The 25,542-nt window shown below is 34.9% G+C and overlaps 1 protein-coding gene and 1 long non-coding RNA gene across 6 annotated transcripts in view; both read right to left on the reverse strand.

Annotated features, from left to right (window-relative positions):
• IL1RAPL1 (interleukin 1 receptor accessory protein like 1) overlaps positions 1-25,542 on the reverse strand; it is a 664,262-nt gene that overhangs the window by 277,393 nt on the left and 361,327 nt on the right. The gene's annotated exons all lie outside the window — the stretch shown is intronic.
• On the reverse strand, positions 15,086-21,512 carry LOC135295194 (uncharacterized). Of its 2 annotated transcripts, none has more exons than XR_010357218.1 (3): positions 21,490-21,512; positions 19,241-19,348; positions 15,086-19,157 (listed from the first exon to the last, which is right to left on the reverse strand). It is a non-coding gene; the product is annotated as an uncharacterized LOC135295194 (long non-coding RNA). The 2 variants fall into 2 exon arrangements; XR_010357219.1 differs by lacking the exon at positions 21,490-21,512 and adding an exon at positions 21,276-21,467.

Here is a 25,542-nt window from a genome sequence, read left to right on the forward strand (position 1 = left end):
CTTTAAGAAATCCATCAGCTTCGTACGATGTGGCTTCACAAGGGCTTAATTAGACTCCAGGTCTCCTCTGCTCACCCCACAACCACTGATACTGGAAACAGGAGTATAAATTCTCCTGAGTGATTTTTACAGAGTGATCTCTGTGCTACACTGGGAATGCCATGGCTTTGGTGAGTAGGAGCTGCTCCACAAGCAGGGTTATCCTCTCTCAAGGCCACTGCTCAGACTGCTTTTCTGAAGCCTTCAATACCCCAAAGTGAAAAAGAAAATCTTGTTACAATTGATACAGGGTTAGGGAATTACATTCTTAAGGAACCTATTGCAAGTAGTCAGAAGTTGGTGCATAATATCTTAATTTCCAACAGCATTTTTGTCTGAAGAGCTGAGGACAGACAAAGAAACCCCTTAAAATAATATTAGTGTACACAATAAATCCATGCAGAGCTGCTGCTGACCATAAAGACCCATATGGCACTTACATCTTTTAAGTGGATAGGAATGGGGTAAGTTACAACATGAAGTGGACACTGTTCTTCAGAAACAATCAGTAAAATATGTATTTGTCTGGGTCTTTAAGTTACAATTAAGTCAGCATCTCATGAGATATTGGTTAAAAAGAGATTTGCACTTCCAGATAGTATATTTATGAAATGGGAAAGAGTACAGAGAAGATGTGGCAAAGAAATCCTAAACCAGCCCACCTCTGTGGAATGCATTTTTAAATACCTTCCTTATCACATTGGAGAAAATTATGTGATGGTACAATTTCTTGTTTCCAGAGAAATGAAACAAAATAGCCTTGAGAGCGGAGAGAAAAAACTCCTCACTTTAAGAATTATTGCCTTTGTCAGCAGCTGATACAGAAATTTCTTACATATGGAGCCAAGAAAAAATATGCTTCTTCAGATATAGTACAGTACACTGTGTAATTTTGATAGTCTGATATTTATTTCTTGAATTCTGTTCAGAAGAATACAGCTACTAAGACTCAGTAGAACTTAAAGTTACTTAGAAGAGTCAAAGCTAACAGAGTAAAAACCCATATGTCAATATAAAACCCACCCAAAAAAGTAACAGTTGTGTACACAGAAACAAAATCACACATGAAGTACTATAATAAACAATCTCTAGTGACTGAAATCAGACACTCTTTCAAAGAAAATCAAGAATTGAAAAGAAAAATCTTTTCCATGTAAAAAAAAAATAAATCTGCAATTACTTTGAGGAAAATGAAATATTTACATTAGTAAAAAAAAAAAAAAATCAAACAAACAAAAAACATCCCAGACTAATTAGCCAGTAGTCCACTCAAGTGCAGCTTATTTATCTGTGTAAAGACCTTTCCTATGATTTGCCACAGAAGGTATCCTTTCTAGGGATGGTGGATAATTTCAGTGACCTAGGATTACAGGAACATGAATCTCAGCTATGGAACTAATCAGATATGAATGCAGATTATGAAACAAAAATTAAAAGTTGTGACCAAGTAGACAAGGTTCAGGTAGCACAACAGTCTCAACCAGCCAGTCACCAGGGTTGCTCCCAGGGCTGTTTTGGGTCTGGTCCTGTTTAACACCAATAATATCTGGATGTGGGAATTTAATGTACATTATTTCACTCTATCCCTTCCTTGGATTTGGAAAACTTAGCCTTTTTCTACTACTCCACTTTACAAAGTTTCAGTGTTGGTAATATCTTTTCAAATAAAATTTTCATCAAATATTCAGCATTCCTTTACAGTATTGTAGTAATGTTATTTATGCTTCATGATTAGTTTTCACATGATCAGATACTAGATCTGTACATTTCTATATTAAGTTTCCTGCTCTTTAAGTTAATGAACAGCAATTTATACCTGTAGATGCAATGTTGTCTTCTAATTCAGGCTTCAAATTCAGCATGTTTTCATATGACAATGTGCAATTATTAACTGGTCAGAGAATAGTAAGAATAAATTCCATGGCTAGGGGACTTTAAAAATCATTAAAGAGATAAGACTGACATTGTCAGAAGAGCAATATTAAAAACTCACTCTGAAACCTTTCAAAATTTAATTTGATATTTTACATAAAGAAGGAAACTGACATTTTATAAGCATAAAAATGACATTAATGTCCATAGATAATTTATACTGAATATATTAAATTTAGTAAAACAGTGAGCAAACATCTGAGAGGTGAGGGACTTGAATAAGTTTAACCAAGATGAGTTAAAAGTAAGGTTTATTTCTCCCTTCCTGAGTATTTCCATGAGTGTGCATTTTTCAGTGTTACAACTGCAGCAGCTGAGCTATGAATACAATTTTGTACCATGAAATCCATATTCTACTCCCAAAAAGCAACTAAATCAAAAGATTGCCTATAAAGCAAATTCCTCAGTCTTCTAAAGTCTATACTGGGGATTTGATACCCTCTTTAGAAGCTTTTTGAGTGTTGCTATTATTAGATGGAAACATTTCAGGGGGAATGGTACATTAGGAAATCTCAAAGATAATTGAAGCACATTCTTTTCCTAACTACTAGTGTTCCTCATTGGCTTGTGAATTCCTTCCAAGAAAAATTTGGTGCATGGATGATGGTACATGTACTCCACTAGTACAGTCTGAATTTTACATTTTGTTTGGATAGTCCTGCCCTCCCCAGACCAGGGATTCAACTGTCTAATCCACAGGGATATATGTACAGTGTAGGTCTCAAAGATGTCTTACATGGAGAGGATATGTATTTGTATTAATAAAACTTTGGAAATATAGTGTGTCAGATGTCCTAGAAAATACACAACAAAATCTGAATCATTTTGGTCCACTATATAATTATTTTTATTTTATTTGTTTCTTTTTCATAAATAATAAGCATTACAAGATCCTGAGGACTACATGATGGTTCTTTCCATTGAAACAGAAGAAAGTAATAGTTAGAATCAAATAAACCCTGGAAGATATCCTGCAAAGTAGCAGAATGTCATCTGCCTTAGAAAAGCTTGTGCTGACTGAGCTGCTGTCTACCTTTGCAGAAGTCATCAATACATATATCAAATTTACTATATATATCAATTCGTATGCTTGTGTATTGTGCTCCATGAAAACTGTTTCTTCTGTTATTATTCTTCTCTGAGCATACACTTGTGGCTGTAACTCTATTGATTTTCTCAGAAAGGGATAGGAACCAGGCTGTATAAAGAAGTGCTCTATTATTACTGGTGGGAAATGAACTGTTTCCCACTCCATCTTTTATACAACCATCCACTGAAACATCCATCCCCAACCACCCCTGCACACACTTCTCAGTTTAGGAGAGTCACATTCTGGATAATTTTTTGGCTCCTTACAATAATTTCAGTCACACAGGAGCAGAAAAGAATCAAAGGTGAAAGGCTCTGTCCATAGAAAGCCTGGATTCCCAGCTGAGCTGGTTTTCTCTATTGTGTGTCCCTTTGAAGCTGCTGTGTGTTTTGGCTCTACATAAGACGCCTTATATAAGAAAATAAATCAGGCCAAAAATAAGGCTTTTTTTTCCTGACCATTAGTTAAGCAAATATTCTTATTTAATCAGACTACCTAAAGCTTTGTCTGCATTGCCAGACAAAGGACATATATTCTTGAAATTAGTGTTGCGCTCTTGTCCAATTTGTGATATGTGTTAATTGATTCTATATTTAGTACATTTTGTGGTATTTTTACATTACTAAAGTCATCTTCAAGATTCCCACTGAGATTTCTACTTACCCATTATATTGAAGGTATTTTTTCCAATCACGCTGGGGTTTTTTTGCATGAGACCAAATGCCAAATATTTAACTTTTTAAAATTTAATAGAAAGACTCATTAGTAATACCTATCAGGAGTATACTTTTTATTTTGTTAATATCATCTGGCTATGGCTACCCTAGTGATAGCAAATGCAGTAGAAAAAAATATGGCATTGAATAATTGAACACATACACTAAGAAATGTATGTTGTTTCTTTGATTTTCAAAATGAGAATTTTTATTTAATTATTAAAACACTAAGAGGAATTTGATCTCTGCTGCTATATAGGTAAGCAGATCATTGATAGTAAACAATGATAAAATTGTTTTACACACAGAGGCAATTCCACTCTGTAAAGCTGCTTCTATACTGAAATAAAGAACAGATTTCCCTCATGTGATTGTGTTTAGGAAATTTATTGAGTGAGAATAATTAACTTACAAACTCAGAAGCTCTTTTTGTTTATATGAAACAAAATTTTCTGTAGGTTATTAAGTGACTCACAAAATTGTCTCTTCCATGGTGTTCCTGGTCATAAAAGAAAGACAACATATAGATTGAAAAACAACCAAGTAGGGTATTAAATGTGTATTGTCCATAGAACCACTACTGTACTGATTGGCACTTTAGGTGTGTATTGCATGTGGATAAAAAATAATGAGTGCATTCATTGCGATGAAAAATTCACAATAAAATATAATTAGGAGATAAAAATCTTGATGTGGCACCTAAGGAATAGTATAAAAATAATAGAAAACAGGACTCCAGGTTTGCATCTCAGCCATTCAGTAATTTGACTTCACTGAACACTAAAAATTTCAGCATGAGAAAAAAATAGTATTTTTGTTTGCTATTAGCCATTGCATTTGAATAAGGTGTCCTGAAGTACAAGCTCAGATTTAAACCTGTATTTAGGGTTTACCAAGTAAGCTAAAGATCCTTTTATTTTTTAGTGACAGAGAAGAATACTGGAGTGATTAGTACTAATAGTCAATATTTTTCAAGTGGCTGATCATGAAACACCCCAGAATAGCACAATTCTTCACTATGATGAGTAAAATAGCAGCCAAAATCTTAAACTATAATCCTATAAAAGGACTGCATGAGAAAGATAAGCTTGAAGATAGATAGATAAATAAAAAAAAATCATAATTTAAATTCATTATGATGAAAAAATTTTCCTTAAGATGTTAAGTCAAATCCTGTCAGAACATTATTACTGCTTGTGCCAGGAGAGACAGCAGCTAGGCCATGCATGGCATCCTAAGAGTGGACTCCACCATTACTAGAAAAAAAAGACTGTCATGGACTATTTCCCAAATTTGAGCCATTCATTTTCCAAAACCTCATAAAGTTTCTTTTAATCTTCATTTTTTCTAAGTTTCCCTCAAGATCAATAAATTCTTAAGGTTGTTGTATGATGAATTAAAGATTAAATTTCTGCTATCTAATCTAAAATTATAAAAATACACATCCTTTTCAAGTAGATATACATGTAAATGGTTGTGAAAAAATCTGAAAACTGCAAAAAAAACCCACTTTATACAATTGATCTAAATTCCTCTGTTGACCACACAGGCAATGTCATTGCAAAACCATGGAGACATCATTATTTGCATGCTTTTTAGAGCCATTTTCATGTAGTGCTATGACTGAAAAACAATTAAAATTCAGATCTTTAGAGACCCAATGGCAATGCTGTCACAATACAATTTTAGACAATTTAATTTAGATGCTGCAGCAGCTGCTTTTCAACGAGATTTTGATGTTTACCCAATTTTGCTGCTGGGTTAATTGAGTCATATTGAGGTCAAGTGGCTTGTCTGCAATCACCCAGATGTAGGCTCACTGAGAATTACAGCTCAGGACTATCACATCTATAAACCTCTGTTTCCCCCAAAAGGGCAAAAATACAAACAGAAATAAACTAATCAATGAAACACTCCCAGTAGGAAATTATGTCAGAAGCCACAGCAGCAGATTACTTGGGTTACTTGTGTTACTGAAGAATAACCATTAAGTAAAATGGCAGAAAATACATTAACATGAAAATGCAAATAACAGAAGAGAAAATATTTTAGAATTGATCTCATCTTAACAAACTGACTTATGTTAAAAATACCAACATGCTAAAATTGAATAATAAGACAAGCAGTAAAGTTTAAATAAAACCTCTTTCTTTTACCACAGGACAAAATAATTTCTTACTGAACTCATTACATCAACTGACTGCTTCTCTGTCTGAAAGCCAGAATTGTAGGCAATATAAAAAATATTTGCCCAAAGAATAGTTTGTGTTCTCAAACCATTAATGGATTCAGCTCAGCTGAAACCATTCTGGGAAAAGGTGTCACGGAAAATGGCCCTAGCATATCTGGGATCTCAACTGCATCAATAAATAATTTAAAAATTGTAACTGTCCAGGGGCACACATAAATAATTAAAAATTAGTGTATTTTTACTTTGAATATCCCATTCCTCTCTCAAAACCGTATTTCAAACTATTACGTAATCCTGGTTTGGAACTTATATATCCATGACAAAGCTGCAAGTTACAGTAGGAATTACTAGAGCACAAATCTGCCTTTAGAATCCTTTGTAAACACTGTCTCAAAGGTGATGTAGGGAAATAAAATATACACCATACAGGACTAGGTAAAAAAACAATAGAGCTTTTGGGTGTGACTAAAAGAAAAAAAATTACCACTAGTTTAGTTTTGGGCCATGTTGTTGTGAGGCGAACATATTTTAGAAGTTGTTCTCTCCAATTAAAAGATGGTCTCTCTCTACAGCTGGTATTTCAGCTGATCCACAACTTTCTTCTCTGGAGTTATTTTGAGCCAGAGACACAATCCTCTGATTTCCAAATACAGTTTGAAAATTGACATTTCATCTTCATATTTATTTGTTATATGGAAATTTGATAAATACCATCTTGTAGTTGTGCTGAAAATCTCCATTTAATGCAACACATTGTTCACCATTTAGATTTTGACAAAGAAAAATGATGACAAGAGGACAGATAAATGACACCTAGAAAATAAGCAATTCATTCTGGTAGCATTAAAGTCAAAGGGGTAATATAAGGCTAAAAATTTATTAATCTAACACAAAACTTCATTAATAAAAGAAATGTTTCTCTTTATTTTTTTTGTCTAGAATGTTTTCTCAGTTGAAATATTCATAACCAGATTTTTAGCATCTACTGGCAATCATGAATAATAAAGAGAAACAATTAAGAAATCATTATATTTTCCTGTCTTTTCTGCCTTATTTTAGAAGATACTTTAGGAGTTATTACAATGATTTTTTGGGGTGGATTTGGAACTCACAACTGACAAAACCAAGTTCAACTACTTCCTAATTGTCAAAAAAACACCATGTGTGTTGAAAGTTGTTTTTTGAAATATGCTTTTAACTAATTCACCTTCTCAACATTTTCTAGAATTTTAGCAATTATAAACTTCTGAATAAGTAAATTCTAAAACACTTCTGTCACAGGAAGAGATGCTACTATACCAGAGGTTTGAAATATCACGTAGACCAAGAATATCACAACTGTATATAATGTGGAGGAACTTTCAAACACTCTTTCTTTTCTCTACTTGCATTTCCTTTGGTTAGTATTAGTTTTAGTAATTTAGAAATTATTTTTCTTGAACCACTGAAATGGAAGTTATCTAAACTAATCCTAAATTCCTTAGTGTTCATTTAAACACAAATTTTCTCTTTTTCATGTTTTCTACTTTTAAAACACCATTCAAAAATATTTATGGCAAGGGACTGAAGGTTCCTGTTGGGAAACACACACCAAAAATTAGAGAGGGAGACAGATCAGAGATGTTATAGACTTCAGATCAGAGACTGATGAGGCACCAGCAGATTTATTAGTGTAATCATTATTTCACCAGGACTTTACAATTGTAAGACAGATAATCAAGCTTTCAAATATTGTTTGGCCCTGTTTTATTTTTCCAAAACCTTCTGTGATTCTGTAGTGATTTTAGTTACTGACAGAGGAGAGCTTGAAACTTTGTTGTTAAATAAACACAGGAAAAAAAATTAAAGTATTTGCACAGAAAGGCCTTATTGATTGATAGGCTGCTATTTATTACATTCTTTGGCACAGAGTTCAGATTTCATGACAGAGAGAAAGAAGAGGAATGGAAAGAATTGAGCCCCTCTCAGTGAAGTGGTCTCTACAGAAAAGATTAGGAAACCGCAGACTAAAATAACAGTCAGTTGATAGAAGACCAATGATAAGTTTTTAGGGGTTTTTTTTGTTTAACAAATGGGCAATCTGCAGGAATACCTTATTATTCATATCAGTCTATTATCTGGCTCATATAATAATATTATTATTCATATCAGGTCTATTATCTAGCTCAACAAGGATAAGCCCTGTATCTGGGAAGGAACAACGCTGGGTACAAAATTGTGCTGGGAGACACCCAGCAGCTTTGGGGCAAAGGACTAGAGGGTCCTGGGGAACATCAATTTGAACAGGAACCAACAATGTGCCCCTGCAAAGAAACAGGCCCATGATATCCTTGAGTGCATGAGATGGAGCACTGCCAGCAGATGGAGGTGGTGCCACGCCTGGAGCAGTGTCCAGCTCTGCCTTCCCCAGCTCTAGAGATACAGGGACACTGTGGAAGGGACACTGAATTGATCAGGAGACTGGAGCACCTCCTAGTGTAAGGAAAGGCAAAGGGAGCTGGGACTTTCTAGCCAGAAAAAAAGCCTCAGGGGGATCTCACTGATGTGATAAATGCCTGAATGGAGGGTGTGAACAAGATGGAGCCTGGCTTTTTTACTGTGAAACTTCTGTCTGAATGTCAGGAAGCACCTTTATCTATTTCCTTTTTATGTCCTATGCTCTTGAGATCAAGGCTGCCATTATGAGACAAGTGTTGGAGTAACACAGCTGCCACAAGGATTAGTTATAGTGGATTAGGATCTTTCTTGCAAGCAGCTCCATGTCAGCAGTTTGTAAATGCAAGGAAAATGAAACCAGACATTAACTGCATGTTCTTAGAATATCATATGCACTAATTTCCATGATACATACTTTATATATTTTTAGGGGCATTCTGGTATCAAGGAAGAAGTTCAGCTCTTCTGGATAAGAAAGGATAAGATGCTATTTCATTTAGGTTTTGTCCTTCTAACTCACGGGGCTGATGCCTCAAGGCTTGGATGGGTGCCCCTTCTTTTGTCATCGAAATTAAGTCATTAATTCCTGTGTCAGAAGAATCCAGTTTCAACAAGGAGATAAAATTGATCACAATTTTAAAAAATGTAATAGGAAATGGTGTGGAAAACTTATCATTCTGACCTTGCAAGGGAATCATTAAAATAATGTCTAAAGGGATCTACAAGTACTGTGTTATTACAATAGTGCATACCGTGATTTTTTAAATTGTATTATTTATATTTGAATTTAAATTTTCAACTACAATTTTTGAGCTTTTATAATGAGAAATATGTTAACAGTAGGAGACAATTCCTCAAGGAGAGTAGTTGTCTTTATTAATGCATCATGATAGCCTAATCTTATCTTGACTCTTATGTGCATATACATGAACACACAAGCACTGTATGTATAGATCAAATATATATATATTATATATATATATTTTAGTTTGCTGACTCCAAGAACATTAGATTTTGCTTTGTCTATATTAGCAAGATGAACAGATAATATTCATGTTGCTTGCATATGCTAAACAATAAATTTTTCTGGCAGTTCATTAAATACTAGACCAAAGCAAATAAACTTAATCATATGCAATCAATGTATAAAAACCTTAAATGCTGTCTTAACATTTCACTGTCATGGATGCTAGTGATACCCTGACAAAAATAAAATACTTATGGATAGTATGATCTTATAAACACTCCCTATTCATACTTTCCTTTTCTTATTTCCCAAGATATAAATATGTGGTGGCAGTTACACAATTATGCAATGTAATCTGCAACATTCTTCACAATCCAATCTTATCTACATACATACATAAGATTTAATTGGTTTCACATTATTTTTGTTCCTCAGACATACTCTCATGCAGAAGAAAGAAATAAAGTTCATTTTCAGATAAAATCACAATTAATCAACAAAATTAATCTTATTTACATTATTTGTTCCATTTCAAAAATTCACAGGTCACCTTGGCTGCCTACTAACTTCAGTGAAGCATCTTGTCAAAATCACCCATGCAGTCTTTTCATATATACTGTGAATTATGTAACCATCAAATAACATACAAGACCAGACAAATGATTATAAATTCAAAATCTGATAAATATTTACAATAATCTGTCTTAGAATTCCTGTAGTCATTCAAAGTACATAAAGAAGTATATCCTATGTCCTGGAATTCTTTGGAACCTTTTTTTTTGCTGTTCATAAATTCTTTTTACTTTTTCATCTTGAATGACTGGACATTTACATGTTAACATACACACATCATGTCCTCTTTCACTACAGTATTAAAAAAATTGAATGAAAGAACAGGGAAGAATGAATAAGCATGAATGAATAGTAAGGCTATGGGTCAGATGCAAACACTTATTTAGCACAATACAAACCCCACCTACTTCACAGCATTAAGCTCATAATTTTCTTCAGGTAGATCAAGGCCTCTTGTTAAGATTCCTGGATAACTATTTTAGGCTCCTTCTCAGGGAAGGATCTATTTCCAAATAATAATATTAAGGTGCTTCCTGAGGAATAAAAGCTGTGGTTCTATTGCCAATTCTTTTTTGTCCTTACATCTAAAGTCATACTATAACCCTGTAGACTAACCACCTATCTGAACACACTATGAAATGCATTATTTTAGTACTGGAATGCAACTTCTGTCTGAGGTGTAGCATGTATTTTACAAAGACAATTTTATTCAGTTTAAATGTTCCAGTAAATGAACAATTCACCAAACCAATACGTAAAAGGCTCTGACTATACTAGCCATAAGTCAATAATTAATTCTAGCCTGAGTGATTGTTGCTTAACTTGCTTGCCACAAAACCTCCTCCTGCTTTTCACGGAGCCATCCCACTTGATGCTCCTGTCCTCTGTCACATATTTAGGATAATAGATGCAGAAATCAAACACGAGTTCAAGTGTGAGCATTATTTACAACGACTACATAGACCTTTTCTCAGTCACTTCATTTCTGAGCAGAGTTCCTCATCCTGTGCATGTGAAGCATTCCCTGCTCTAGAAATTTTAATGTATATACGATGGGATTAAATGGTCACATTTTGGAATAGGCTTCCATTATGAAAATTAAAATCAGTGTTTACACTAATCTAATTTATCATCTGCCAAATGTCTCACTTGTATAAATCTGCTGCCAGGAGTAGTTGTATATTTTCTCCAGAAAAAGGAGACCTGTAATGGCCAGAGAAAGGATTGAAATGTTTAAACAAATATACAGTGCTAACACAGTAGGGCTGCCTCTGGCTGTTCTCTATCAAGGCTCTCAGCCTTATCTCATATGATCCTGGATGCAATTCATCTCATTAGTTACCTCTGCTGGACATGGCAGAACTGATGCAGTGGTGTACATATTTCAACTAATTCCTAATATTTCCTCATTAAAAAAAATGCATATATAATAATAATAATCAAGTTGCTATGTATTTATAGACTTCATTGCACACTTAAACTTTTCAAGCTAAAACAAAATTTTCAGGTAATGGCAAAATGCTTGTCTGCTAGTGTTTTGTGTTTATAACAGTAGCAGTTACAATAGTGTTTGCGCAATAAAAGAAAACAGAAAAACATGGATCACAGTATGGTTTGGTTAAATAGTTGGTTTATACTACACTTTTTTACACTTAATATATTGCATTCTTGATTTTACTTGGATTCAAGACAGCATTGTATTAATCAGACTGTTTTTCATAATATTTTACTACGTTTAGCCAGATATTTTTGTTTTGCTTTCTTTACTGAAATTAAAAATGTTTTGAAAGCATGATTAAGTTAGTTAAAATATGTTTTTAGGTTTTCTAAAGCTCAAAATTCCTACAATTAGATAAAGCAGTGATCTCTAACTGTATCAATCCACCTAAATTTTCTTCACTGAGGGTACTGCATAATAGAACTAATGGGCTATGAAGTAGAAGAGAATACCTTCAATTACCTCTATTTCACTGTGTGTTAAGAATGTATATTTTCTAGAGGAAGTCCTAAACACGTATCTCCCTCTCTTCCTCCTTTCTTATACATACCACAGAGAACTGGAAACACATTAGTTTTTGAAAATGTTGGGCAGTTCTCCAGGTGAAGCCATTTATCTCTATCAAGCAGCTCACCTGTCAGCTTGACAGAAGATAACCATGCCTGTCCATACTGCCTGCTCTCTAAGCTGTAAAAGTTTAAATTGGGGAGGCATCATTTTCATTGTCTCTGTAGAGAAATATATACCTTCAAGACTATAAGATCAAAATTCCATGGTGATCATAGAATCATGGATTATCTCAAATTGGAGTGGACATATAATGATTGAGCCCAACTCTCTGTTCCTCACAGGGGTACCTAAAAGTAAATCATGTAGGGATACAGTGGTAAACACAGAAATTTTAAGTAAATATAAATAATTTGAATCATGATATCCTGTTTATTAGTGATCTTTGTATGTTTGACTCATTTTAAACAAGATGGAGATTTTTTTTTTGCATAATTTCCAGTTCCATTTCTTTTCTAAATGCACTAATTCATATAAAGTTCATGACCTCGTTAGGATCATAAAGCTTTTTCACATGCTCTGCATGTCAACCTCTAACTTTTAACTGAAGTGGTAATTTGCCAATTAATGAAGCTGAAATGACTGAAATAAATACACCCTTTATGCACTTAAGAAGAGTATAGATGAAAAAGCTGCAGCAATTCTGAATATAGTACACAATAAGAAAATCATCCACATTTGATTGTGATTGTTATCTATATTATGACTCTAAATTTATTCCAAATACATAAAAATTACTTCATTGCCAATTTTTATCTAACAATTATTGAGTGCCTTGCACTAAATATTTTATCTTTTTTTCTTTTTTTTGGTGACAAAAAATCAAACTCATCATACAATTCCCAGTGACTATTTGTACACTTAAAAAAATATCATTCACTATATGATTCAGATTTATACAAAAATATATAATTTCTGCATTATAACTTGCAAAATCTGCAAATTTGATATGCTTCAGGAAACATAACTTTGACTCTCACGTCTTCCAAATAGAACTATTGAAGAATCTGATACTGGTTCATGAAAAATGCTCAAAACTCTATTAATCATGTAGCTGTTCAGTCAAAAACATTACTTCCCCTTTAGCACTCTTCACTGTTGAGAGTCTATAATAGTTATTCTGTCACTCAAATTAAATTTCTTTGGTGCATTTTCCAAACACCAAAGAGCAAACATGATGGTCAAGGTAAGTACTGCATGCCAATGAGATTCTCAGTGGCAGCAAAGGACTGAAACACAAGCAGATTGCTCATTTAAAGCCACCATTTAAATGAGACTTTGAGAGGCGAGACTGGCAGTAGGATTTGCTGTAGTTTCCCAGAGCTGAGGTTTTAATGCAGTATCTGCTGTTCTGTGCCATACACAAACATTACACTGCAGACTGCTACAGAGCCTCATCCACATATTTATTCCCCGTCCCCTCATTGTAGAGGGAAGACATCCCACATAACACATCATACACATATTCCACATCCCACATAAGACACCACCCACTGTCCTGTGTACATTACTGTATGTCAAGTCTTTTCCATGAGATACAGTAGGAACCCACTATCCAGGCCAGCTTATCTCATCTGTCAGCAAGCCATGCCTGTTCTGCCCTGATGGGACTGAGGGACTGATTTTCAGTGCTTGAAGCACACATTCCAAAAAATCTGGGTCATAACATATCTTCCTCATATGCAATTGCATCTTATCTCTTTCACTGATACAATGTAACTGTCATTAAACCTGGCAAAAATGATATTTTCAGACCATATCATGTCCACAGAAATGGCATTTACTGATTAATCTTGTCGATCACATTATTTTGACTAAAAACACATTAATCCAAACTCTTCTATTTTAGTTGATTTAATTTCATTTGGCCTTTTCTGATTTTCTACATGTGCTAAACACCCACAAGATTTGAATGTGTGGCTGTATTTTTCTCATAAATAATAGGAAAGCAGAGCTTAAAAGTATACCACTCTAACAAATTGTACATTATTGTATACACTGTCAGTTTATTGCCCTAATTAACAATTGGGTATTTTTTCTCTGGTGAGCAATATGAGAGGTTAACAGAGTCCTTGTTTTTATTCATTCCCTATTTAACACTTCCTGCAGGCAACAGGTTTAATTCTGGGACCTATATGATTTTAGAATGATTCCCTAAATAAAGTTCCCACAAAAAAAAAAATCTTTGATAAGGAAAACTATTTGTAGTGGGAAAACTGAACTTTTTTTTTAAAGCAGTAGAAAATATTCGAGGGCAGACAACCGTTCTAATATAACACCTCTGGAATACTGAACAAGCTTGAGTCTGAGAGAGGGTTCCTGAGGCACATAAAGAGTCTGCATGCTGTTTTGGCTTCAGCACTTGAGAGCCAAATGGAAAAATTAACAATTTCAATAAGCACAAATGGAGTATTTACTGTCAGTCTCAAGTAGATCTCACATTGTTTGAGGCCATTCTTCTTCTCATTTCAAGTGATGAATGGATCAATACAACATTGCCGTTGCAGAAAAAGGAACTGTCACTTACCAAGCATATAAGCAATGCTGCTGTGAAGGAAACCTTTTGGGGAGAGCGTATTTTGGCCTGTAGCAGCAAGTGTTCTGCAGCAGGGAGATGGGACACACACTCAGTGTCCCCTCCAGCATCAGCTCCGCCTGCCTGGGGGCACTTGGCCCTCTCATTCCTGACCTGGGAGACTAAGAATGGTGCACCCTAAAAAAATGTGTGTCCCTACTAAGTCTCACTGCCATCTTAGAGATGTTTTTAACACAGGCAAGGATTCAATATAATTTTTATAGCAGTAAAGCCATAAAATTTATTAATAACTTTTCTATCTATAATGCTACAGAGCCTGGGGTAAAATTCATAGGACAGAAGAGTGGGAGATAATATATTAATTTTAGCAAGGTATGCACACCCATTGAAATTAAAATCATATAACTCTGCTGCCATGTAATTTGTATATTTTAAATACCTGAACAAAAAATGTGAAGTAAAGAACCTAGATGTAAAGGAATGCAGTAATTAAAGGTTCCTTAATCCTGCCACCCCGTGTGCCTATATTACAATGTTATCTTTAAATAGCATGAGAATTTCTTTTTCCCCAGTATTTCCTCTACTCAGCCACTTTCTTTTCAGATTTGGTACTCTGGATGTGCAAGCCCCAGTAAATGTTCTCTGATCTCATCTTTCTTCCTATCTGACTGCTCAGTATGCAGGTCCTGGTTTGACTTACTGCATATCCTGAACTGAATACAAAGGATTTCATTTCCTTATAAACTCGTATATAGTTTTATCACTTCACTATCCAGGTTTTTCATTAAACTTTCACCTCTCAAACTAGAATATTTGGCTGCAATCTCACAGGGAAAATATTTTTCCTTTTTCTGCCCAACCTGAAAACTTAGGCCAAACAATTCTTAAAGAGGTAGCTTTTTTCTCTGCAAAGTTAACTGAAATTTTTGATCCTTAGATTAACTCCTCTCAAATAAGCCTCGATGAATGAAAATTACTATTAAATGGCATGTACTTGGAATGACTGCATGAGCAGCTGAAAAAGCTTACTCCATGTAATGTAGACTGTAATGTCAGTAATGCAGACTCAATTCCTGAGTTCCAGCTGCTTAACTGTGTTCTCACTGAGTGCTGTGAGGATTCTCACATTCATGTTTAGACTTTAAATGGTTATGAAGGACATTTCCAGAAACTCTTTGGTTTTACCTCAACTGAAAACACATTAGTGTGATAGAAGGAAAGAAAGTGTTTGTAGTTTCTAACAGCTCTGAAGCTTTTAATACAAATGGATAACTGCAAATCCAGGTCCCACTGGAGTTATCAGCCTTTTTCCAGTGACTAAGCAGTCAGAATCTCAGTCAAAAACTCAGACACTTTGAGAAGGAAGAGTTTTATATTGAAAAGTACTTGTATTTTCTGCACTTTGATGGCAGTGTAAGCTCTTTCTTGCTGGGGAAAGAACTGCTCCTAAAGTAAATGAGATTCAGATGCCTTGAAGCCAGAACAGTGGCTCAGTTAAAGCTTTTTTTCTTTTTTTTTTTTTTCAGTATTAGTTTAAGTGCTCATTCTCCAGATAGTCTTTTCCAGCTCAGCTGAGAATAGCAATAAATCCAATGCCTGTCAGTCCTGGAATATTGCATATCCAGGGGTCCTGAAGCAAATTAAACAAAGATGCTGGTTTAGAAGCCTCATCTTTTTTTTTTTTTTTACACCTTGCTATTAGTATTATGCAGAATCATACTTCAGGACAGTACATTACACATATGCATTGCCTGTATTCTGGTAGAAAGATCTGGGGGTTTCTGAGGCTGAGGCTCTTCTCTGTTCTGCCGCTAAAGAGACACAAGGCCTGAAGGTCTATGCACCTTATCCTTCTTTCCTCAGCATTGAGAAGAAAGGGATTCTGGAAACATACTTTCATTAAAAGATGAGATCAAGGCTTTTATTTTTCATTTGCCGCAATATAAAATGTTATGCTGAAATAAATTCAGTTTTTATTAAGCCTTGCCTTTTTACAATGATCCACAAACAGAGAAATAGTACATGAAAACTATAGCCAAAAGCAAGTATGTTATTAGCAAAGCTAATTTTAGTATGTAACACTGATAATGAGCACACAAATTTGAATGCCTTTTGATTAAACTTTTGCCTGTAAAGTACCATATTAACAGTCATACTTTAAACAGCACTGATGATAACATGAACAATATCTATTTCAGTAGATATAATGTCACACATAGAGAAACTGCCTGTGAGTGTCATTAGTCTTTATCAAGCACCACCAGGGTGTATTTGACTATGTGCTCTTTATTTAATAACATACCACATCTGGAAGTTACTGACTGCTATTTGAAACACTTAAGAATTACATTCATGGAATCTAGATTGAGAATACCTCTGAACCTGAAAGTTATTAATCCTATTATATCCTACATCTACAGCTATACGTGTGACTGGGGCCTCCAGCACAAGAGAGATGTGAGAGGTTAGAGAGGATAGGAGAGGGTCCAGAGAAAGGCCATGAAGGTGATCTGTGGCACCAATGCTACGGACAGGCTGAGAGAGCTTTGTTAGTTCAGCTTGAAAATGAGAAGACTCTGAGGGAACTTTCCAGTCTCCTTGAATGGAGCTTCAAAAAAGATGGGGAGTGACTTCTTCCATGGGCAGAGAGTGATATGACAAGGAGGAATGGTTTTAAGCTGAAAGAGAGTAGGTCTAGTTTAGGTGTTAGAAAGAAATTCTTTATCCAGGGGGTAGTGAGGCACTGGCACAGGCTGCCCAAAGAAGCTGTGGATTCCCCATTTCTGGAAGTGTTCAAGACCAGGCTGGATGGGGCTCTGAGCAACCTGGTCTCGTGGAAGGTGTCCCTACCCATGGAAAAGGGCTGGAAATAGATAATCTTTAAGATTCCTTCCAGTCTCCAAGATTCTATTATTATATACAAAGAGATATATCTTCAAATATTGCACATATATGCATATTCAAATGTATACGTATGATGAGCATAGTTGAGCAACTATGGATGTGTGTGTGTGTGTGTGTATTAGAGTGTGTATTTACGTGCACAAACTAGCTCTTGCAATAAGTGAAAAAAGGAGCCCTTCTCACTGTCTAATTTTGATTAATTTTCTAAATGAAGACCAAATTTAGCACTCAAATGCTGTATCATAATGCTTACTACATTAAAAGGCTGAATGAAGATTACAGACATCCTTGACCTTTGATAATCTTCTCAGCTTTTGCAATTAAATACCATAAAATTTATTTGGTCACTCTCATCACCTTTGAAATTAGCACCACCAGGCTATACTACTTTGACAGATGGTAACACTAAACATGCATCAAATATGCAAATGTAATTAGTTTCTCTCTATAGTGGAAATATCTGACCAGTATTATATTCAGTGTTACAAATAAGTTCTGTATGTTAAGTCTGCCTGTAAGCTTTAAAAAACCAAAGCAAATTTATTTTTTTCATACTACCATCAATTCAGGATATATTTACTAAAAAAATTACTCTTTAATTATTCTATATACACCATTGGAACTGAATAAACAATTATGAAATGGAGTCTTTGCAAGCATGGGTCATTATTTACCTCTTGCTTATGTGTGAACTCTGATTTTATGATAATAGAACAAGGAAGTGAAATATTTTAATCCAAATTATTTATGTGTTACAAGATGTCATTTTATTACTTCTTGCATATAAAATCTGGAGTCACTTTGAGATCTCATATGACTTCTCCAAGTACTCTTCTCTCTTCACAATGATCTATTGAATTAAGTACATCAGCAATTCTTTGAAAAACCAGCTATTTTGACATTGCCAGACTCAGCAAGTAACTTGCTTTTTTCATGCCCTACATTTCCAAAGCAATATTTCATTATCATCAGTACCAGTATTTTTTTCCTCCAGTTCCCTCCATACTCTCTCTTACTTGTGCTTTTGACTAGGAGCCAGAATTCCTATAAAATTATTTACTAGAAGGCCAAAAATAAAAAGAATCTCTTAGACATATTGAAAAACTTCAATGAAATTATTTCATTAATTAATTAAATTTTTAATTGCAGCTTACTTATTTTTCCCTGCTAACATTACCACTCTTTTCTCTTTCATTGACTTTGTTATGACTACAACAAGTTTCCAAATGTCCACCTGATTTGTATCTGAATTTTCCTGAACAGTTCTCCTCACAGGCATGAAATAAAAAACCCTCCAACGATTTTTTAAAAAAAAATTCCTCACCATCACATGCTTTTACATTTACTCAGTTTTCCAAAGCACACACAAACAAACCGCTAGACAGATAATTAAGCCTCAGATTGAAGACTTGTGATGAAGATGTTTCTTCTTTCTTTCTATATCAGATAAAGATGATATCCCAGCATTTTTTTTTAAATAGAGGAGAAGATTGAAGAGAAGGGAAAGAGGGATGGAGGCCTTCACCTTTTCACTCTTCTTTATGCTGGGAACTACACAACCTCTTCTTCATTTCTGGGAATATTGGCTGCCTGTTTCGGCATTGTGAAGGAAGAGAAGCAAGGGTCAGAACAAGGACCATGGAAGAACTTCTCAGTGCTTCTAGCACTGCTTTAACTCAGTGCTGGCCTGGGGGAAATAGTCCATTTGCTGTGGAAAGTAGATGTTAATGGAATTGTTCCAAAGACATACTGAAAACACAGCACCTTCTTCCCAACTTTATTTACTCTTACCGTAGTGGGAGCAGAAAGTAGTCAGTAGGCAAATTCTCTACAGTGTCTCTGATGTATTAGTAGCCCCTCTGGGTCATGACACACACCCCCTTTTCAGAATGAGTCCTTCTGGAAAAGTCATGAAATCATCATCTCTCTTCACCAGAGATCATCTAATATTTGATACTTCTGGGACCCTGATTAATACTCACAACTGCTGCTTTTCTTTCCATTTTCTAAAGGATGAATTGTAATATTTTTTGTCAGAAATCTTGGAAATACTAAACTAATTACTAAAAGACTTATTTGTTGTACTGATGGCTTTTAGGTCAGTCTGATAAATTTTGTAAGCATTAATCACTATTTTAGATTTGCATTTCACAAAAAATATCTCATAATAAATTAATTCCATTATTTTCTTGTATTATATACTCATCCAGTAAGTTTAATATTTTAAAATACCAGCTTCATGCCAAAGCACTAAGTACAGACATATATCCCTTGACTTTTATATCAGCCACTGCATTTCAGTGTATGTGATGGAAACACACAAAGTTAATTTATTTTAGAATGCAGTTTAAGACATTTCAGTTCTGTCATCCACTTACATTCATACACCTGTGTGCTAAATCTAAACTCCTACTGTAGCTGTCAGTCTGCCTGATGGAGCCTAGAAAATGGTTTACAAAAGCTCATTTTATTTACCTTGGAGTGGGTGAGTAGTGGCATGTGGCTTACCCAAATGTATCCCACATTCAGCCTCCTCCAGATCTAGTGTCAATATGTCATTCCCTTGGAAGTGTCCTGGAAATGCTCCTAGAGCCTCTAAAACAGCATTAGACACCTATCCCTGTATAATGGAATCAAATCTTAGCTCTATTTTAACAACAGTTAAATTGCCTTCTGTCCTGAGAGCAAGGAGAATTAAAAAAGGAAACAACTGACATGCAGCTTTTTAGAACCTACATGCTTAAACTGAACTTGATGTTCACAGATAGCTTATATACAAAGAGGTAAACACTTGCAGGGCAGATTCAAAATACAATATTAGATACTAAGAGCAAACTTAAATGACCAAATAGGTGGCCCATATTACTACTTGCAATACAACTTGATTGTTTTGAATTCTGAGAGAGGAAAAAAAAAGATCTATTAAAATTTGAAAAAAATTAAAAACCACTGTTTTGAAAATGAATGAAAATAATTTTAGTTCTTTGCCTTTTTCTTCTATTTTTTGTAGCATTGTGAAGAAAACAGATCCTTGACTTAAATATCTATCATATGGAAATATCTTTATTTGTATTTTCTCTTTCTCCTGCATTTGCTAAAGAGTCAGCTGTACAGCCATTTCTTCCATTCTGTTGCAAGTTTTTTTTTACTTTTTCTAAGATGGATGAAGTCAGATGAAGAGTGTAACACAAATTAAATACTGCCTACTCTTTAACAAAATAGAAACTATGATTTTTACTATGAACAAGGCAGAGTAATATAACCTGACTATCTGTTAGGACTTTCTTCTCCTAAATTACATAAATAAAATCAAACATCATAATTCATATTTTACTATTTTGTTGAAATGAGATCTGAAATGTTACTTTTTTAGTCAGAATTATTAACTTAATTGTGATCAGAAGCACCTTGACAACCAAAGTACAAATCTAGTTTGCTGAAAGTGCTCTTAAGGAGAAACTAACAACCTCTAATAAACAGTGGAAGCAATAGTCAAACTGTTATTTGTTACAGTGATGTATTTAGACAAACATCTCAACAACAAAAGAATTAGCAGTAAAAGAAACTGGATATAACATAGAAGGCTTTTTTTTAAATATTTATTCAAGCAGTATTTACGCCACTCCTATAAGTTCAGAGCTGTTAAAATGAAATAATAACAATACCTTCTGCTCAGTCAAATACACTAATTCCTTCTTTTCCAGTATCAAAATTCTTCCCCTATTCTGTGAAAGTATAGGCATTTACTATTTTCCCCTCAGTAAAAATGAGTATGAGTCTTTATAAAAGCCTTTAAGTCTTACATAAAAGAATTATCTGGACTAACCTGTTCAGTTCTAGCCCATCAAGACTCCTCATTTATTCATGACTCCACCTTCTATAAGGGTGATATTGCTCCTTTTTCTAATCATCATCATGCTTGTTTGCTTGTTTTTCATTGTTGAGTTCTCACTCAGCCAAGCAAATAGCAAACACACGCTGGAATTTAGATTTATGCATAAATTATACCAACTCCCCAATGAGATGTACCTAGCACTCACCTGTTTATCTCCTCAGCATTATGTATTTGTTTTGTCCTAACACATGTGGAAGGTATTTATCATGCACAATGAAGATGCTAATGTCAGACAGCTGACCTGCTGCAGCGTCAGGACAGGGGAATGGAGAATGAGTAGATTTCAATCTCCTGACTTTCAACAAGCATTAACTTCAAGTAAATCCCACATTTATTACTAGGAGCAACTGTTTTTGCCATCTGTACAGAGCACTTAATGTAAGCTCCAGCTACCCAACCTGTATAAATTCCTAATGTTAGCCTGAAGGCTTTTTCAACTCACCAAGCCTCTCTAAATCACAGTCAAAAATTACATAGATATCTGACTAGCCTACCAAGCTTGCATTTGAAAAGGAGATGGAGCAAACACAGGAAAATAAGAGTCAGATTCCTTGTGATGGTTACTATTTTCACAAAAATAAAAGACCTTGGAAAAAGCTTACAAAACTTACAAGGTTACAAATGACATGTAAAAATAATGAAGGCACAGTTAATTGCCGCCTATGCTCTCTACAAACCAAATGACACAAAAGCAGGGACTAAGGAAAGTCCATCTCATGTGTTGACAAGGTTCTCCTAAACGTGCACACCATTTCAAGAGGCTGTCAGAGTTGTTGTTTTCTTAGAACCATAGGATTGCTAAGGAAAAGACCTCCAAGATGCTCGAGTCCAACTCTTAATGTAGCACTTCCAGAGCCACCACTGTGCAGCTGTGTCCTGTTGTCCTATCACTTGTTACCCAGGATAATGAGTGGTGATACTGTCTTAAAGGAATTAATAGAATAACAGGCTCTTCTGAGACTTCTTTCTTCCTGAGTGTTGCTAGCTCACTTGGTATTTCTTTGAAATCTTATTCTCTTAAGAAAGTTTATTTCTCTTATCCATTGTCAGATTCCTTTGTCAGTAATACACATAAGCCTAACCAAAGATCTCATGCAGATCTAGGGAACACCATGATTACAAAGTCTAACGACAAATCGTTTTAAGACTTCATTTTCAGATACTTTCTCCCTTTTTCTTTTTTTTTTTGGGGGGGGGGGGGTGGGGTTGTTTTGTTGTTTTTTTGGGGGGGGTTTTAATTGACATTTGATATGTAGTTGTTATATGAATGCTTACTCTTTTCTTAAGATAATAATTTTTAAAATCTCTATATAGAAATGAAGATATTTATAAGCTTATATAGCCCAGATAAAAGGCCTTTGTTGGGTAAGACAGATTTCAAAAATGGTTGGAACCCAGAAATAGCAATTCCCATTTGTAAACATGTTTTACATTATTCAAGATGATGAAGAAATGATGCTTCCACCAGGTTTATGAAAAATTGATTCTATTTCTTTTCTTTGCTCACCATTTCCTTCAACAAAGCAAAGATTTCCTTATACACTGTGCATTCAAAATTTCTGACAATTAATTAAACAATTGTGAATACATGAAATATGTAAAAATATATATTCTGTTTAAATTGAATAGGTAATTTAACACATTCCTACTGTGGATGGTTAGCCTTCATAGAAAAGAAAGCAAGAAAGAAAGAGAAAATGAGAAAGCAAGAGAAAAAGAGGGAGGGAGGGGAGTTTTTACTAAAAATAATTACACGTTATTTTAAAATTCCCATTTATTATTCCAGATTTGTTCAAATAATATCTATGTGTTGGTAACAATGCACATTCATATAATTGTGATTATTTTAACTATCTGTACAGAAATTAACAGTTAAATAGTTATATTAATTGAGCCATAATTGACATGATTTGACAAAATTATATCTTTAAAATTACAGAAAACCAATGCTTCATATTTGAAGATGACACATCCTATCAAAAAAGATAAATTTATGCTACCTAAACCTAAAATTAATTTTCAAATGATGAAGATAAAGAACTACTTTTTTCATATATTCAACAATCTCACATTTCTCAGGGGAAAAAAACCAAAACTATTCTGTATTGTTATGGTGATGGTTTTCAAAGATAGTTTGGAAGTAGTTTTAAGTGACCTTTTTTTGAGAATATTAATATTCTGTTATTTAAAACATGTCTATTGTATTATATTTTATTTGTCAAATATAAAAAAATATGTACTAGCAACTATATAGCAGGGAAGTTATGTGATTCAACAATATAATACCTGTATTTGTGGATGCATGTACATATCTATGTGTAAATATAAAACCAGAAAATACAACTGCTATGAATTTGAATAGTGATATTTTAAACATGGCTAAACAGCAAAAATAACAGCTGATCGTAAAAAGTAGTTAGAAATACTGGTACATTTGAAGCCTCTACCTTCACACATGCAAGACTATAGCAAGGGAAATGAAGCTAAATGCAAGAATAAATAATAATTTGATTTCCTTCCTTCCTTCCTTCCTTCCTTCCTTCCTTCCTTCCTTCCTTCCTTCCTTCCTTCCTTCCTTCCTTCCTTCCTTCCTTCCTTCCTTCCTTCCTTCCTTCCTTCCTTCCTTCCTTCCTTCCTTCCTTCCTTCCTTCCTTCCTTCCTTCCTTCCTTCCTTCCTTCCTTCCTTCCTTCCTTCCTTCCTTCCTTCTTTCCTGTACACTATGTCAGACTTTAGCTCTTTGTCTAAGTTCTTGTACTGTGTGTTACTAATAGAAACAGTTAAGCATAGTGAAGCAGGTGTTCAGGTTTTTTTACCAACTGGGGACAAAAATAGATTTGAACAATCTCCATAGATGCTGTTATTCCCAGTTTGAACCTTGCTGTCATCTGAATTTGAATCTTCAAAGCTTAATATCACTAAATTAATTATAGGCAGTATTTTTATGGCTAATAAGTACCTAAAGATGTTAAAAATTGAGAAGGTTTTTTACCTATAATGTAATTTGTAATGCTTTATTTAAACTTCTATTGTTATCTCTATCTATCTGTATCCTAAGCATTCTTTATAGCCACTCTAATGTTTCTGAACAAGACTTGTTCATATGTATTGTTCTGTACTAAATGTTACAGCTTAACAAAGAAATTAATGTTCATAAATATTAAGCATATTCATAAATATAAATCATGGCTGGATGGCTGGATCTCGACGGTCATGGTGAATGGTGCTACATCCAGTTGTTGGCCATCACTAGCGGGGTTCCCATGGTTCACTACTGGGGCCAGTTTTGTTCCTATTGTTATGGATGGTTTAGAAGAGGACAACGAGTGCACCCTCAGTAATTCTGCAGATGACAGTGAGTTGGGCAGAAATGCTGGTCTGCTAAATGGTACAAAAGCCCTGCGGAGAGTTTGGGACAGACTGGATTGATGGGCTGAGGCCAACTGCATGAGGTTAAAAAAGGTGAAATGATGGGTCCTGCACTTTGGTCACAACAGCCCCATGCAGTGGTACAGGATGGGGAAAGAGTGGCTCAAAAGCAGCCCAGCAGGAAAGAATCATGGAGTTCTTGGTCAACAGCCCAGGTGACCAAGAAGGCAAATGGCGCCTGGCCTGGATCAGCAATAGAGTGGCCAGCAGGAGCAGGACAGTGATTGTCCCCCTGTACTCAGTGAAGGTGAGGCCATACCTCAAATTTTATGTCCAGTTTTGAGCCTCTCACTGCAAGAAAAACATTAAGCAGCTGGAGCATGTCCAGGGAAGGGTTGTGGATCTGGTGAAAGATCTAGAGAGTGAATTGCAGAATGATCTGGGATTGTTTAGTCAAAAGAAGAGGAGTTTCAGGAGAGATCTTATCGCTCTAAAACTATCCTAAAGGTGGTTGTAGCCAGGTGGGGGGCTGGCCTTTTCTCCCAGGCAACCAATGACAGGACAAGAGGAAATGGCCTCAAGCTGCATCAGAGGAAGTTCAGGTTCGACATCAGGAATAATTTCTTCACTGAAAGAGTAGTTAAGCACTGGAATGGAGTGCCCAGGGAAGTGGAGTCACCATCCCTGGAAACATTCAAGAAAAAACTGGATGTGGTTCTTAATGCAATGTTTTAGTTGATGGGGTGCTCCTTGTTGAAATGTTGGGCTCTGTGATCTCGGAGATCCAACCCAAATGATACTATGATTCTATGATTCTAAATCACATCAGCC

This window comes from Passer domesticus, chromosome 2 (genome assembly GCF_036417665.1).
Source record: "Passer domesticus isolate bPasDom1 chromosome 2, bPasDom1.hap1, whole genome shotgun sequence".
In the NCBI taxonomy this organism is placed as follows: Eukaryota; Metazoa; Chordata; class Aves; order Passeriformes; family Passeridae; genus Passer; species Passer domesticus.